Below are 15,076 nucleotides of genomic sequence, written 5' to 3'. Positions count from 1 at the left end.
ACTTAAAATATGTATGTATATCAGGGACGGATACAGGATCTAAGGTTAGAGGGTGGGGTGGGGTTTGGGCTAAATAGAATGAAAGAAAATTTAGTGGCTAACATTTGTGAAAAATCTAAATTTTACGCACAAAAATGGGTTTTTTCAATTCTGGGTGGGGGGGGTATGTCCGGCACGCCCGTCTTTGGATCCGTGGCTGTGAAGAAACCAACAGATAAATGTATGTGTAGTAAATATTGAAAATATGAGCAATAGACGATTATCTTGGGATATTAAATAGTGATCTCGACATACTGCAATCAGCTAATTTTACAAAAAACATTCCTATCATTAAATTGATTACCTAAGGCAAATTGTCTGATTAAATTCCTATTGAATAAGATTGAGCTCAATGAGTATTATGTACAATAGGATTTTATTGAATGTATATCATTTCAATTAAAATATATATGAGAATTGTTTTATGTTGATTTAATTGAATTAATATTTATAAACTCAAGTGATATAAACAGTAATCGACCAAACCTATGTGCGCCACTGATATTTATGTATTAGTAAAGTTGAGGAATTAATGCATGTAGAATTATATTTAATGTAGTAGCCTAATTTAAGTAATGAGAATGCATATTTTTTATTTCGTTATCATTATTAGTGTAAACATAAATGTATAGAAGCTTTAGTTCTATGTACTTATCTGCTTAATATAGTTACTAAACTGTATTGTGTTCCTGAAAACTATACCATTTTAAGTTCAACAAACTCAGTTATATTGTTTTAAGACTATATTACTACTGAAAAAGACAAATTGAATGGTAACTATACACGAATTGTGTATTGGAATTATCAATTGTTCATTTCTACAAATATTTCATTTAATAAATTGAAACAAAATGTCAATTACCGAAAGAATATCTTTAAATCACCGATGTTTAATACTTTACAATGAAACCAAATAAATTTATACAAATAGAAGTTAATAAAGGGTAACAAATAGTTCCTTGTACTATTACATAGTAAAGTTCTTCGCGGGGCACAGCATGATACGACTGCAGTGGCCAAATCCTGAACAGTTGGGCCAAAATCCAGAATAGTTTTGGTAAGTGTAAACACAATATCTGTTTTTGACACACTTAACCTTCAGGACTTACAATTCATAATGGATATCAAAAAAGGTTTGGACACTATATTGCACATTTAATTTTCAATTCTATTTTCAAAATGAGACCAATGTGTTAAAGTGTCTTACCTTCGATCCTTTATAACTCAAAAAGCCATATGAGATTTCTAAAATCTGATTGAAAATCGCAAACAGGGAGATTTATGAGGACTCCAATATTACAAAATCAGACCAAACATGTACAGACTGGTCTTTTGTTTGGTGTGGTCCTTTTGACCCCTTATAACAAAAATCTTTATATTTGTTTTTTTTTAAAGTGAAAGGCTTTTAAATATAGCACAGAATACATTGATTAATACATTGAACTATCTATTGTAAATATATTTTCAACAGAACATTTTGTCCATAAGCTATTCTGAATTACAAAATCAAATACAATGCAACATCACAATTTTCTAAGAAGTCATTTTTTCCAGACACAGAAATTGATCGAAGGTTGACATTATGAAACTGCAATCTAATTCTAATTTATGAGGATAGAAAACAGTGTCTATATTTATTTGTAAACAAACTATAAAACTGTCCAAACTACATTGTGAAGTCTTCATTAGTTTCTTGTTATAAGTGTTTTCAAATCTGTGTAGAACACTTTTCAAAAACTATGAAATGAATGTATGGTTGTCCAAAATGAAGACCTGTATGCAGAATTGACTATTGCAATGAAAATACAGCATACATAGATAAAAAATGTATTTACTTGGTAATTGTCTTTACATCTTGTGTCACCTTTACTAATAGCAGAGCGGTTATATAATATGGATAAGTATTTAAATATAATATTTCACAAAGAGGACATTGCAAAAATAATTTTGAATTTAGAATCATTTCAAGTAAATTTTCAAAATAAATTATGAATTTTCATTTAGCAATATATCAAGGAACATTTCTTAAAGACATATAATGTGTACAACTATCGCATACATGTAGTAAATAAACATTCAGTTGACAAGTACCAGAATGTTAGAATCAAACATGATACATGATTATAGTTTTTGACGTCTGCTATTGATATGTTTTGAACTTATAGTAACAACGTGCTTCATGTTTTGTACATATTATAGAATGACAAATGTATTGTCACGACCCTTAATGATAATTGTATTGTATTATTAGATGTGGTATGTTGTTGATTGTTTTGCTTTTTATTTTTAAATGTGTAATTGATTCTATAGGTGAATGTCCTAAATTCTCACCTGTAATTATTAATAGTTAAATACTGCCATGTTTAAAGCATGCTGACTTAATACTTGACTGATTCCAGTACTATATAAGCTAGGGGTTTTCATTGTAAGTCGTTCAGTCTCTAGAAATACACAGAGAAGAGTGAACCCCTGCCAGAAGTACACGGTAATTATCACTTAATTAAATATGACAAGTGAAACTGTTCTAATTACTAATTAAGGGCTGAACCATTTACCACATACACCACAGAACAACATCTAACCATGGTTTCGTGGTAAACATTTCACCATAGTTCGTGGTAAACATTACACAATCAATTGTGGTTAACATTTCACCATAGTTCGTGGTTGACATTTTATTATAGTTTTGTGGTACACATTCCACTATCATTTGTGGTAACCATAAACCATTATCGTGGTAAACATTTAACCAACACCAGTGGTAAAATCATTTCATAACCACTATCTCCACCAAGACTTCTGATTCACATTAAAACTACTAAGATGTCGACTTTACCCACAAACATGGTAATACTGACCACGACCAAAGGTTAATTGAATCACTCTTTCATTATAGAATCACCATCAGTCAAGTCTATTCAACATTCCTTGGTTAGTTATTGCGTATCAGTTTGAATTAAATCTCATTGTAAATCGTATATTTCACCATCAAATAAACGTTCTGTTCTTAAAACTCTTCATTTTACCAAAGGATGCCATACTGAAAGCTCGTAAAGACACTTATCAGATCACAAATAATTGTAGTGTAAGCGAGCGCGTTACAGTGGTACCTCCGACAGGACACTTAAGCTTGAGTGTTCTTTAAAATAGTAAAATTAATATTTAGATAACCATGGCATCATTTGATGATGGAACTAAGCTCGAGTCCAGTAATGAACAAATTTTGAAAATTGTTTATGAAATGGTTGAAAGGCAATTGCAATCAAACCAGAGAATGTTGACTGATGTATGTAAAAATATTTCTGAAAAGATTTATGTTTTGTGTAATGCAATCAGTGCAACTAGTGACACTGTAGATACTCTACAATATTCACGAAAATGTTTTATTGAAACCCAAGAACAAATTAAAGATAGACAAAATGAAATAATTTGTGTACAGGAACGAATTCGTTGTAGACAAGAACAAATCATTGAAAAGCAGTATAAAATGAATGAACAGTTTTGAAAGTTAGCCAAAGACTTCTTTGCTTTTAAGCAAGATACTATAGATAAATTGGCAAACATAGAACAATCTGAAATCAGTGGTATGCAAAGCAAAGCTAGATATTCTAGAAAAGAAAAATGACAAACTTTCTAAGGTTTTAAACACTCTCTCCGACAGTGAATGATCAAAAGAACAAGATAAATCAAATTTGTCATTACCATCAAATGTTAAATGGGGAAGCATAAATTTCATTCCCGAAACTCCCGATTTCGCACTTACTGGACAAAATGAGTCGATTGAACTCCAAAATACCAAAGTTGATGTTGTTTACAAAAATGATCTTCCAATTCACAGTACACCGAAAGCAATGACAAATATACCAAAGACACCAAGTGTGGATCATATAATGAATGAAGAAACTAATCTTAACAATAACGATACAACACAACAAGGTTTATCGACTTCTCATATCAAAATGCGCCCTGTTCATTATGATCGGACTGACGACTGGGATGAATACATTTCCCAGTTTGAGATTATGTCAGACATTAATAAATGGGAACGTCATGACAAAGGTTTATACCTGGCCAGTAATAGGAAAGGCTAAGCCAGAAGTATTTTAAGTGAACTTAGTCAAGATGAAAGACGAGGCTTTATGAAACTAAAGTTAGCTTTAGGTCGCAATTTTGGTAGTGAATATAAAGCAGAGATGTATCGTGCTAAATTACAAAGTCAAATGTCGGAATCAATTTCTGAGTTGGCTTCTTCTATAATGAAATTAACTAGACAAGCTTATCCAAAGGCAGATATACAACTTCTTGAAACTTTGGCCATTGATTACTTTAAAGATGCATTAGATGACCCTGATATACGAATGTAATTGAGGCAATCTCAGCCTGATACTCTTACTCAGGCTGAAACACTTGCTATCAGACTTGATACATTTAAGACGGCTGAGAAAGTGAAACACAGGACAGTCTGTCGAAAATAGACTTTTGCCTGTCCTTGAAAACTTTAAGAGTAAAATCAATGACTTCGTAAACCTAATAAAATCCAAATTAAATGAAAAACCAGCAAACAACAAAAAGTGGGGAAACAAACAGAAGGTTGGAGATAAGTCTACACAAAACAATAAAGGAAATGGTAAATTTGCTGCAAAACCCAAGGAAGAGTTTAGCAAAGGTGGGGTTGCCAATGGTTAAAATTCTAAGAGTAAGGGAAACCAAAATTTGTCGTGTCCATGGGTCAGGGCTCGACTAACAATAAAGGACCCGATATATATTTATGACAAGAATGGCTATGTCAAAAAAACGAAGGACTTTTTATAAATACTAAAATTAGTGGAATACCTGTTACAATGCTTGTAGATACTGGAGCTAGTATTACAATTCTAAAAACAGAGTACCTTCGTTGTTTGCCTATAACTGTTTCTGAGAAAGTGGAAGTGGTTACATCATCTCTTGTTTCAGCAACGGGTGATAGAATCCCGTTTAATGGCAAGTGTATTGTTAGTTTTTATATTGATTACCGGCATATTGAACATGAAATTTGGTTTGCAGACATTCAAAATGAGGGGATTATTGGCTTTGTCTTTTTAGCTAAGCATAGATGCAATATTTCCCTTGAAACTTTTGAATTGATATTAGTCGGTAAACATACCATTCCATTACAAAGTTCAGGTAGTGGTTCTAATTGTTGTCGTGTGTTAATACACAACAATTCCACCGAATACTGAAACTGTTATAAATGGTAAACCATCAGTTTGCATACACCAGGATGAAACGGTGATTATTGAACCAATTTCAAACTTCATACAAGTTAAGAGTCTCTTGTTAGTCAAATCAATATCAAATGGAAACAGTACAACTTCTCCTTTGCAAATAATGAATTCCACTGATATCGATGTTAAGTTGGAAAAGGGTGATACAGTAGCTGTATGCAAAACTGTTGCTAATATAGAATCCAACATTCATAACATTTCCACATGCCATGTCAAGAATGACATAGGGTCTTCTAGTCTCCCTCCTCATCTCGCTAAACTATTTGAAACTTCCTGTCTTGAATTGAATCCAAATCAGCAACAAAAATGAAAAGAATTACTTTGTAATTACGCAAATATTTTCTCTAAATCTCCAACTGATATTGGAAGAACTAACCTTGTGAAGCACAAAATAGATACTGGTAATAATAAACCGGTCCGTCAACCGCCTAGATGAACCCCTTTCTCAAAACGAAAGGAGGTCCAACAAGAGATTGAGGATATGAAATCCAAGGGTGTCATCGAACCCAGTGAAAGTCCATGGTGTAATCCAATCGTTTTGGTTCGTAAGAAAGATGGGAATTTAAGATTCTGCATTGATTTTAGGAAAACAAACGATCTCACTGTAAAAGATTCCCATCCTTTGACACGTATCGATGACACCTTGGAAACTTTATCAAACTCATCTTGGTTCTCCACATTAGATATGAGAAAGAGATATTGGCAGGTCGAAGTTGATGAAAATGATAGACCTAAAACAGCATTTGCCACGAGGAATCTGGGTCTATTCCAATGTGTTGTCCTACCATTTGGATTATGCAAGGCCCCATCAACTTTTGAGCGCTTAATGGAAAAAGTTCTTTCTGGTTTGACATATCAATTATGTTTGGTATACTTGGATGACATTATAATTCTCGGAAATTCTTTTGATCACGAATCGGAAAATTTGCGTTTAGTATTTGATCGAATCAAAAATGCAAATTTGAAATTGAATCCTGACAAATGCAAACTTTTTAAAACTCGAGTTAAATTTCTAGGACACATCGTTTCCAAAGAAGGGATTACAACAGATCCTGAAAAAGTTCAGTCAGTTCAAGATTGGCCAATTCCCTCTAATTTTGAAGAAATTCGCACTTTCCTTGGCTTATGCTCCTACCGTCATACGTTTATTAGAATTTTTTCCCATTTAGCAAGACCATTAAATGAATGGACAAAAGAAAGAAATCGATCCTTTAACTATTTGAAAACAAAATTGACAGAAGCCCCAATTTTGGCATACCCTTCAGAAGATACAAAGGATCGATTCATACTGGATACTAATGCGAGTATGTCTGTTTTCCAAGTCTGGTCTTTGTCCCTGGATTACATTTTTTATAACCGCTATAACCTTGGTTGCCTTGATTACTATTCAAGAAGTATGACCATACCGTCTGGATAAAATGTAACGACCATGTATGTTTTGGAAACGGAAGGAATGTGCTATTCGGAGTAGTATGGCAATTTTGAAAGTACCGTTCGCTAGAAATGTGATGGGAATGTATATTTAGATATTAAAAATACTAATTTAAGTATATGTAATGAATCAGATTAGTATCAATGCTTTTGGTAGAAAAATGCTATTTCAAGAAGTATGGCTATATTAGGAGTAGAGTACAAATAAAATATTTTGAAACGTGTTATTTAGAGTGGTATAACCATATCAAAAATGCATTCCGCATATGCTGTGAGGAACAAGCGCGATTTATTTCTGGTTTTAAAGTGCTATTCCACTATAACCTTGGTTCCCTTGATTACTGTTTCAGTTCTATTTCCAGTAAGTTAGTTTGTAGCTTGCTTTTATATTTTGGTGATACAGGGTAACCAATTTTTATCCGTTATATTATATAGACTTTTTCCCTTTGGCGAACTATTTTGAACATTAGTTTCAAATTTTGTTAACGGATGATAAACATGTGGGAGTAAGTCGGGGAATGAATTTACTAAAACAAATTTCATAATATGAGTAAGCGAAAAATTTAACAAAGGGGACATTTGCTAAATCGCTGCTATTTATGTTGTTAAGTATATATATTTATTATGATAATACATCTCGACAGACAACGACTCTGATACTTGTCGACATTTTACAATCCAGAAAAGAAAAATGCCGTCTATTTATATCATTTTACATAGATTTGAAATGTAATAATATACGATAAAAGGTGTCTCATCATACATCTTCATACAAACCGCATCGGTGAAACTATGAACAGTTTTGAGCAGTGTGAAAACATCATTAAATAATTTATACATAATTAAAATTTAACCATAGTTACATTCATAATAAGTCATAACCCGGAAAAAATCCCAACCTTTTTGTTATATGTCACTATTTGATTTTATCGGAAAAAGCGCTCACCAAACGCACGATAGACGAACGAAGGAAAAAAATAATATTGACATATAATGAAGACAGAAAATAGCAAAAAGAAATAATAAAATTATATAAATTAATGATAGCAAAAACATAAAAATAAAAGTCAAGGAAATTATCAAAGTACAAAAATTCAGAATGCTTCTATCGTGCATTTAAACAAACGCTCGTATCATACGTTGATCGTGCGTTTCACCGAAAGCAAAACAATGTGTAAACGCACGATAAACGACACACGAACGCTAAAATTGGAAACGTGAACGTCTCAAGGAGTGTACCACACTGGCCATAGAAGAGATAGCGGAAAACAATAAATATGTGCTATCCGCTTTTGTTCTCTCATTGAAGACAATGTTTATTATCTACCGTCTATGTTCTGGATTTCTAAACTCCATAAGAATCCATACAAACAATGCTGCATAGCCGTATCTGTAAAATATACCATTAGACTTCTTTCAAAACTGTTATACTGTATATACCCAGACCTGTCAAAAAGGGTCTTCAATCCTTCCACGACACTTGCGTATTCTGTAGATGTATTAACTCGATATGGACCCTGAAAAAACTTGAAAAATATTCTAAAAGCCCTAAATTCAATTTAGGATCAGAATATACTATCAGTAAAACCTATAATTTACCAACCCTTTATTCATCTGCTCCCCATACTCAGTTAAAATCCCGACTCAAAAACATTATACATTATTGACACTCCGGAAAAGAAGGCACATCTTGATACAGGTTAGAAGAATTTAGCAGAGATTTCTCATACTTTGTAAAAAAAAAAAAAAACGATTTAAAACAATCTTCAAATTATCCCGACGAAGATGTTTTCAAAACGTTTCGAATTTTGAACGACAACATACTCGAACATAGTGGTGGACGCTTCGTTTTTAAATAAAAGGTCGGCATTTCAATTGAAACAAATTGTGCTCTACTCGCTGACCTTCTTCGTCACCATTTATAAGGGTAACTCATCTGATCTGATCCAAAGGAAGGAATATCTGTTAACCAGATCTTTTGATCTCAATGTCCGCTGTGTCTATGATGTTTCATTGTCAACAATCCTAGATGTGGGGATCTTATATATCGCGTCTACCCAAAAAGAATTAAGATGAAGGACACTACATACAATGGAAAGTCAGTCTCATATCTACACTAAGATATCGATGGAAAAGAAAATGTATCGACCAAACTATGTACAAAGTCGAAGAATTATCATTCAATATTGTTTACTTTCCTCTTATCTGTGCCAACATGTCCCTTCACCACATGCTTGTGGAATGTTAGTATCAAAACTCATACTTATGCTAAAATTTGTCGTTACTAAGCAGACTGTTTGTACCGCGATGTACATCGTACGATTGGGCTTCTAAAACTGGGTTATATTGCTACAAGATTGAAGTCAAGACTACAGAAGGTCTATGGTTGCCATCATGAAGTCGTGGATCATTACGGTGTTTTCATCTGCACCATGTTCAAAGATTTGTTCAATACGTCAAAGTTTAATTTCGTTCTTATTTCGTCTACCCCAGACGACGTTTTATTAGCAACTCGACGGGTGTTTCTAGATAACAGAGGATGCATAACCTACCGGTGCACCTTGTCCGTTTTCATTGGAGTCAGAGGTGCTCATTTACTTTTTAACTTCTTTTTACGTAAAATGTTGGTTATGTTATCTTCTTTGTTATGTGAGTATGTTTTTCTATCTGGTGTTTGTTCCTGGATTGCAGTCTTTCGATTTCTGTTAGAATCTTGGGTCCCTTTGGTATTATCGCAATGTATTGTCTGTACATAATGAAAATATTTATTTCTGGTCATTTATTCTTAAAGAGAATAAGTCATAGACCCAGATATTTATTCCAACCTTCCCTTTTCATGCTTTTGTGTATGGCATTTTCTGGTAAAGTTAGATAAATATATATACCTGAACACTTACAAACTTTTCTCCACACACTAAATTTCCACATGTGAAAACGACGCATTATTTTGCGCTCGTAATACAAAATATTCAAAATTGTCAGGTTAAACAACCAATATTGTCGTCTCTTTCAAACATTAATGGTGGAAGAAAATGAAATTGAAGGACAAAGAGTCTGCGGTGTTGACTGACGAATAAAATGCAAATTTCATAGACTACTTAATCAAGCGTATCAAACGGCGAGGATCAATAGCCCAAATCAGGTAGTATATCAATAAGATAAAATACGATGGGAGTTTTGTTCCTGACCAGAAAGTTACCGAAACAGTACCAAGTTACCACATTTTCTTCAAAACTATTAAAAAAAGAAGTACAAGTTCCAAGTCTACCTGATGAAGGGGTAATCAAGGGAACCAATGTTATAGCGGTAATCAAAAGAATATAATCCAGGAACAAAGACCAGACATGGAAAACAGACACATACAACAAAGAACATAAAGTAACTAAAATCATACATACAAAGCAAAAAAAGCAAATGAGCAACTCGGACTCCACTAAAAACTGGGAGCAGGGACCAGGTGCACCGATAGGGTAAGCGTCCTCTGCTTTTCTAGAAACACCCGCCGAGTTGCTAATAAAAAGTCAAGTCCGGGGTAGACAAACGAGGAAAGGAAAACTATGACCCGTTGAATACATCAGTTTTCATGGTGCTGGTGGATACATCATAACGATCCACGAGTTCATGATGACGACCATAAAACTTCTGTAGTGATGACTTCAGTCTTGTAGCAACATGACCCTGTTCCAGAAGCCTATTTGTTAGAGTTCTAGCGCGATACAAAAAGTCTGCGAAGTTTCGGAAAGCTCTGGCATAACGTATGAGTTGTGATATAAACACTCCATACGCAGGGACCGAAAGGATGTTGACACAGATGAAAGGAAAGTTAACAATTCTGAATGAAAAGGCATCACGTTTGTCGTAAAGTTTGGTCAATAGTTTTCCTTTACCATCGATTTCTAAGTGTATGTCAAGATATGAGGCTGATTGTACAGTGTCTGTAGTATGCTTTATCTCAAGTTCTTTTGGGTAGATGCAATGTTTCAAATCCCCGAAATTAGGATTGTTTAAAGATAATACGTCATCTATATAGCGGAAACTGAGATTGAAGGATCTAGCCAAACGATATTCTTTCTTTCTGATCAGATCAGCTATAAAGTCAGCCTCATAAGACTGAAGGAATAGGTCAGCAAGTAAAGGAGCACAATTTGTTCCCATTGGAATGCCGACCGTTTGTTGAAAAACGTGTCCGCCACACTGGACAAATATGTTGTCGATTAAAAATTCCAGCATTTTGTAAACATCTTCCCCTGTATATTTGGAAGATGATTTGGAATTATTTCTTACAATTATGAGGAATCTCTAACAAGAACTATATATTTTTATCTAGGTGTACCATCTTTTTTGGAAAAAAACAACGATGTATAATGTTTTTAAGTCGAGATTTCGCAGGATAGTTAAGGCATTTTCTGCCTACAGTATGAAATATGACAATAATGACATTGTCTTCCCCCTCAACTCATTAGTATTCACAATATGGCATCGATACACTGAACGGCGGGAACAGTATAAAATAGTAACACAATTTTACCGTTGAAGGAAAATTAATAAAAATTAGCCTATATTGTAAAATTTGAGCGCTGAAATTTATTCTCTTTGAAAAAACATGACGAAAATGTCATGTTTATTCATGATTTAGAATAATTCGTCTGCTGACATAACTCCGCCCAACCGCGAAGTTTGACCAATGAAAAGAAAATCATTGTCAACTCGAAGCTTTGCAGCGGCCATGTTTCGGAGAGCACCTGCTTATCAATTGCTCTAAAGTCTGCGTGAAATTTTGATTTATTGAGAGACTGTTTGTTATTGAAATGTCGCGATTTATTGCCAGATTTTTATTTGAATGAACTGCATCTAAGACATTGAGCGTACTTCATCAAATTCAACGACTATTCTGCATTTTCCTAGGCGTCACCGGATCGTAAGTATTACAGCACATGGTGATTACTTGACAGAAATTTTGTCTTTCATTGAGGTCCTCCACACACATAATTTTCTTCTAAAATTGATGAAAGGCTGGCAATTGACTGGTATGAAATATTTGATCAACTGTACTGGTCTGTAACGCCCTCCCCTCCCCCTTTACACAAATTGGATTTGATGGAAGTTAACCTAAACAACTTCGCCCTATTTTTGGTCGTAAGCTAATGATTTTTCCTGCAAGATGTCTTTTAATAAAGATCTCCACTATGAATCTGGCACTGTTCCTGTTTAGAACGTGTTCTATACTAATGCTCTATTAGTTCCGGTTGTTTAGATTGTGTTGCAGGACCGCCTACATGTACCTGTGTTGTAGAAGGTAGTTATATTAAAATAATAAGTTAATTGACTTGAATAAAGGATTAATTCTGCCAAATTGGGTTGCCACTGAGCAGTTTAGGGTTTGATCCTCAGTTTTGTGAGTCAAATAATGTTCCCGATCCAGTTACAGATTGTGCTGTCTCAAATTAAATCAAAAGTTTGTTGAGATGTATGTGATGCTGGCAACATCAGTAGTAGCATCAATTATGACAACACTACCAACAGCTTCACAGTAAATTCTTGGAAAATGTCTCAACAAATGCCTTGATGAATGTCATGATTATCTGTACTTCCGAATATAGTGATTATTATAATACATGTATCCTAATCCTAGTAACTTGATTTTTTTAAGTGTCATGTCTTCAACTCAAGATATTATCTTACTGACCACTGCATATTTCTTCTATGTGTTCTATTTTCAAGACAACAACAGTGCACTTACTTGATAAAATGATGTTTGAATTTGGTCAGAACCCTTGAAAAATCAATGAACTGTTATCTGATTCTGAATGAACAGTGTCACTTAAAAAAAATCAATAAACTCGGCTTCATTATTTCAATAATTATTTCCTGTTTACCAAACTAAGTGTCTCGGGTGGCTGGAACGTTGTATTTGAAAAAAATAGTGTTCAAAGCAGGCAAAATAGTCTGAATAATGGGGCGTGGAATACGACCTCGGTTCTGTTTTGCTGTTTTTCAGAGTATGGGAACGTTGTAACACCTTAAACACTAGTTGAAATTGACCAGTTCTGATTTCAATACAAATTTAGATATGTTAATGAGTAATTAAAATAGCTCTTGAGGGAAAATCTGCCCCACATTATACCAATGTTTCCTACATAACTACCATAGAACACCTGGTGATCTTTTGCAGTGTGGGAAACCATTTTTTTTCACAACTTGCCATACTGGCTAGTGGAATATTGATCTTGCTAGCCAAATAGAAATTCAACTAGCCAAATTCGTTTTGGTTTTTTGTCTTTACTATCATCTATTTTCTCTTTTATTTGACAATTTTCTGCCTTTCTTTTTCTTTTTTCAACTATCTTTTCATTTATTTCTAAATTTATCAAAATCTTTTCCATTTTCGAATATTCCCTCCCGTTGAAGTTTTTCAAGTACTTAAAGTACTCCATTTCTGAACTCATATTTTAAAAATAAAATTATATTTCAACAGATGCATCATTATGAAACAAGCAAATATTTATCATTTGCTTGTTGTTTAATTTTATTTTGACAATAAACATTTAATTTGCAAGGTAACATTTCATAAATTACCAAGATAATTTCGTTTGACTACTAATACGAGATCAGGATGACATCCTGTTTACTGGAGATTAAAATGGCAGATCGTAACAATGATTTACAAGTCAATAAAATTGTGGAAAATTTACTTGACATATTCAAGCTAAACTTCTTAATATGTATGGAACATATATTTAATGTATGATATTAAGGAATGTTTAACTAAATAAGCCGTTGTCTGGTTAACTTTCCTTGGAACTCGCCAATCAAATGACGGTTGCCAAATTGATGAGTGTAAGCTTATGAGAACTCGCCAAATTACACATCTACTTGTATTTGGAAAGCTGGCGAGCGATGGTTTCCCACACAGTTTTGGACAGTTATGGATTGCATAAATGATACTGCATTTTGTATGATACTATCTTTTTGATGTGAAGGTCTGGCTTTGGCAAAAAGATGTCACTGTTTTATTTTGGCCTTGGTTTGTTTATTAAATGATGAGTTCAGAAAATCGGGAACATTATTTAATTGTGTTCCTATTGTAGGCTAACTGGGAACACTACTCAGTAGTATATTCTATTGCTGTAAGTCTACATGTACATGTATATTCAATAGGATTTCAAATTCAAGTATAATTTGTTTAACTGCCCTCAGAGACTTATTTGAAATAATGTAAAGAAAAATGTTTCATTTTTTTCTACTAGTGAACATGCTCTAAAACCTATGTGTATGATCAGTGGTTATGCAAACCTTTTAATTTTTCCTAATTTCTTTACTGTTTTTTTTTTCTTTTAAGACAATGACATTTAAATGTCGATGCTTGCAAAAGGGGAAAGACTTTTGATTGTCAGCATTAATACCATTATATTTGAAAGCTCACACATTTTCCTGTTCTCCATGTAGCTTGGTTTTATTTAATGGTTGATGGACCTTAATGCTTATAAAAATATATTTGTAGCTAAATGTTTCGGTCAGGCAGGCAGTAAATGTCCAGGGGCACCGGTAGGGTTAGCATCCTCTGCTTTTCTAGAAACACCCGCTGAGTTGCTCATAAAAAGTCAGGTCCGGGGTAAGCTTGTTTATAATGTAGTTAGTGTATTTGAGTATACATTCTTAATTACAATTAATGTCTTTTGCAATGCATGCACATGATAATAATATAGATAGTTATAAAACCATGTATTTATCTCATGACTGTAAACAAGTCAATATTTGATTTATATTTCAGTCAAGAAGTTACCTGTTTTGTCAAGAGAGTAACTTGTACTTCTGTTTCTTGTCTTTTGTAGATTGGACTGAACATCCTGACTACTACTGGGAATATTAGTTGGTCCTGCCTTACAATTACATCAAGATTTAGCACATGTGAAGTGTAGGTATAAGTTGAATCACATCTGTAGCATAATTGTTGATTAATATTGTAATTTTTTGTTTAGTACTTTTGGTATGTGAAAAGTGAAGATTATGCAATGAGAGTGATCATTATGACCACGTTTTGAAAAATCCATATGATTCAGGCTCATAAAGCCTCTGTTTTCGTTGAGGCTGTTTTCCTATATTATTAAGTACTAGTCCATATGAAGTTCAGACACTGCCTTTGATAAGGTGATTCATGGTGTAAAACAATTCAAGTATTAGACGACAATTTTCTTCTTCTAAATACATGTATGCTATTACATGTATTTCATGTGACAACAGTCCTTTCTGTATCCAGATTTGTACTTTTGAGAAAACTACACTGTAACTTCAACCTGAAATCAACCGTATCAAGGACAATAACTCTTGCAAAGTGCTAATTT

The sequence above is a fragment of the Perna viridis genome, chromosome 15 (genome assembly GCF_037379345.1).
Source record: "Perna viridis isolate PV_CMFRI_1.1 ecotype Kerala chromosome 15, ASM3737934v1, whole genome shotgun sequence".
NCBI lineage: Eukaryota > Metazoa > Mollusca > Bivalvia > Mytilida > Mytilidae > Perna > Perna viridis.
Note: the sequence above shows the minus strand (reverse complement) of the source record.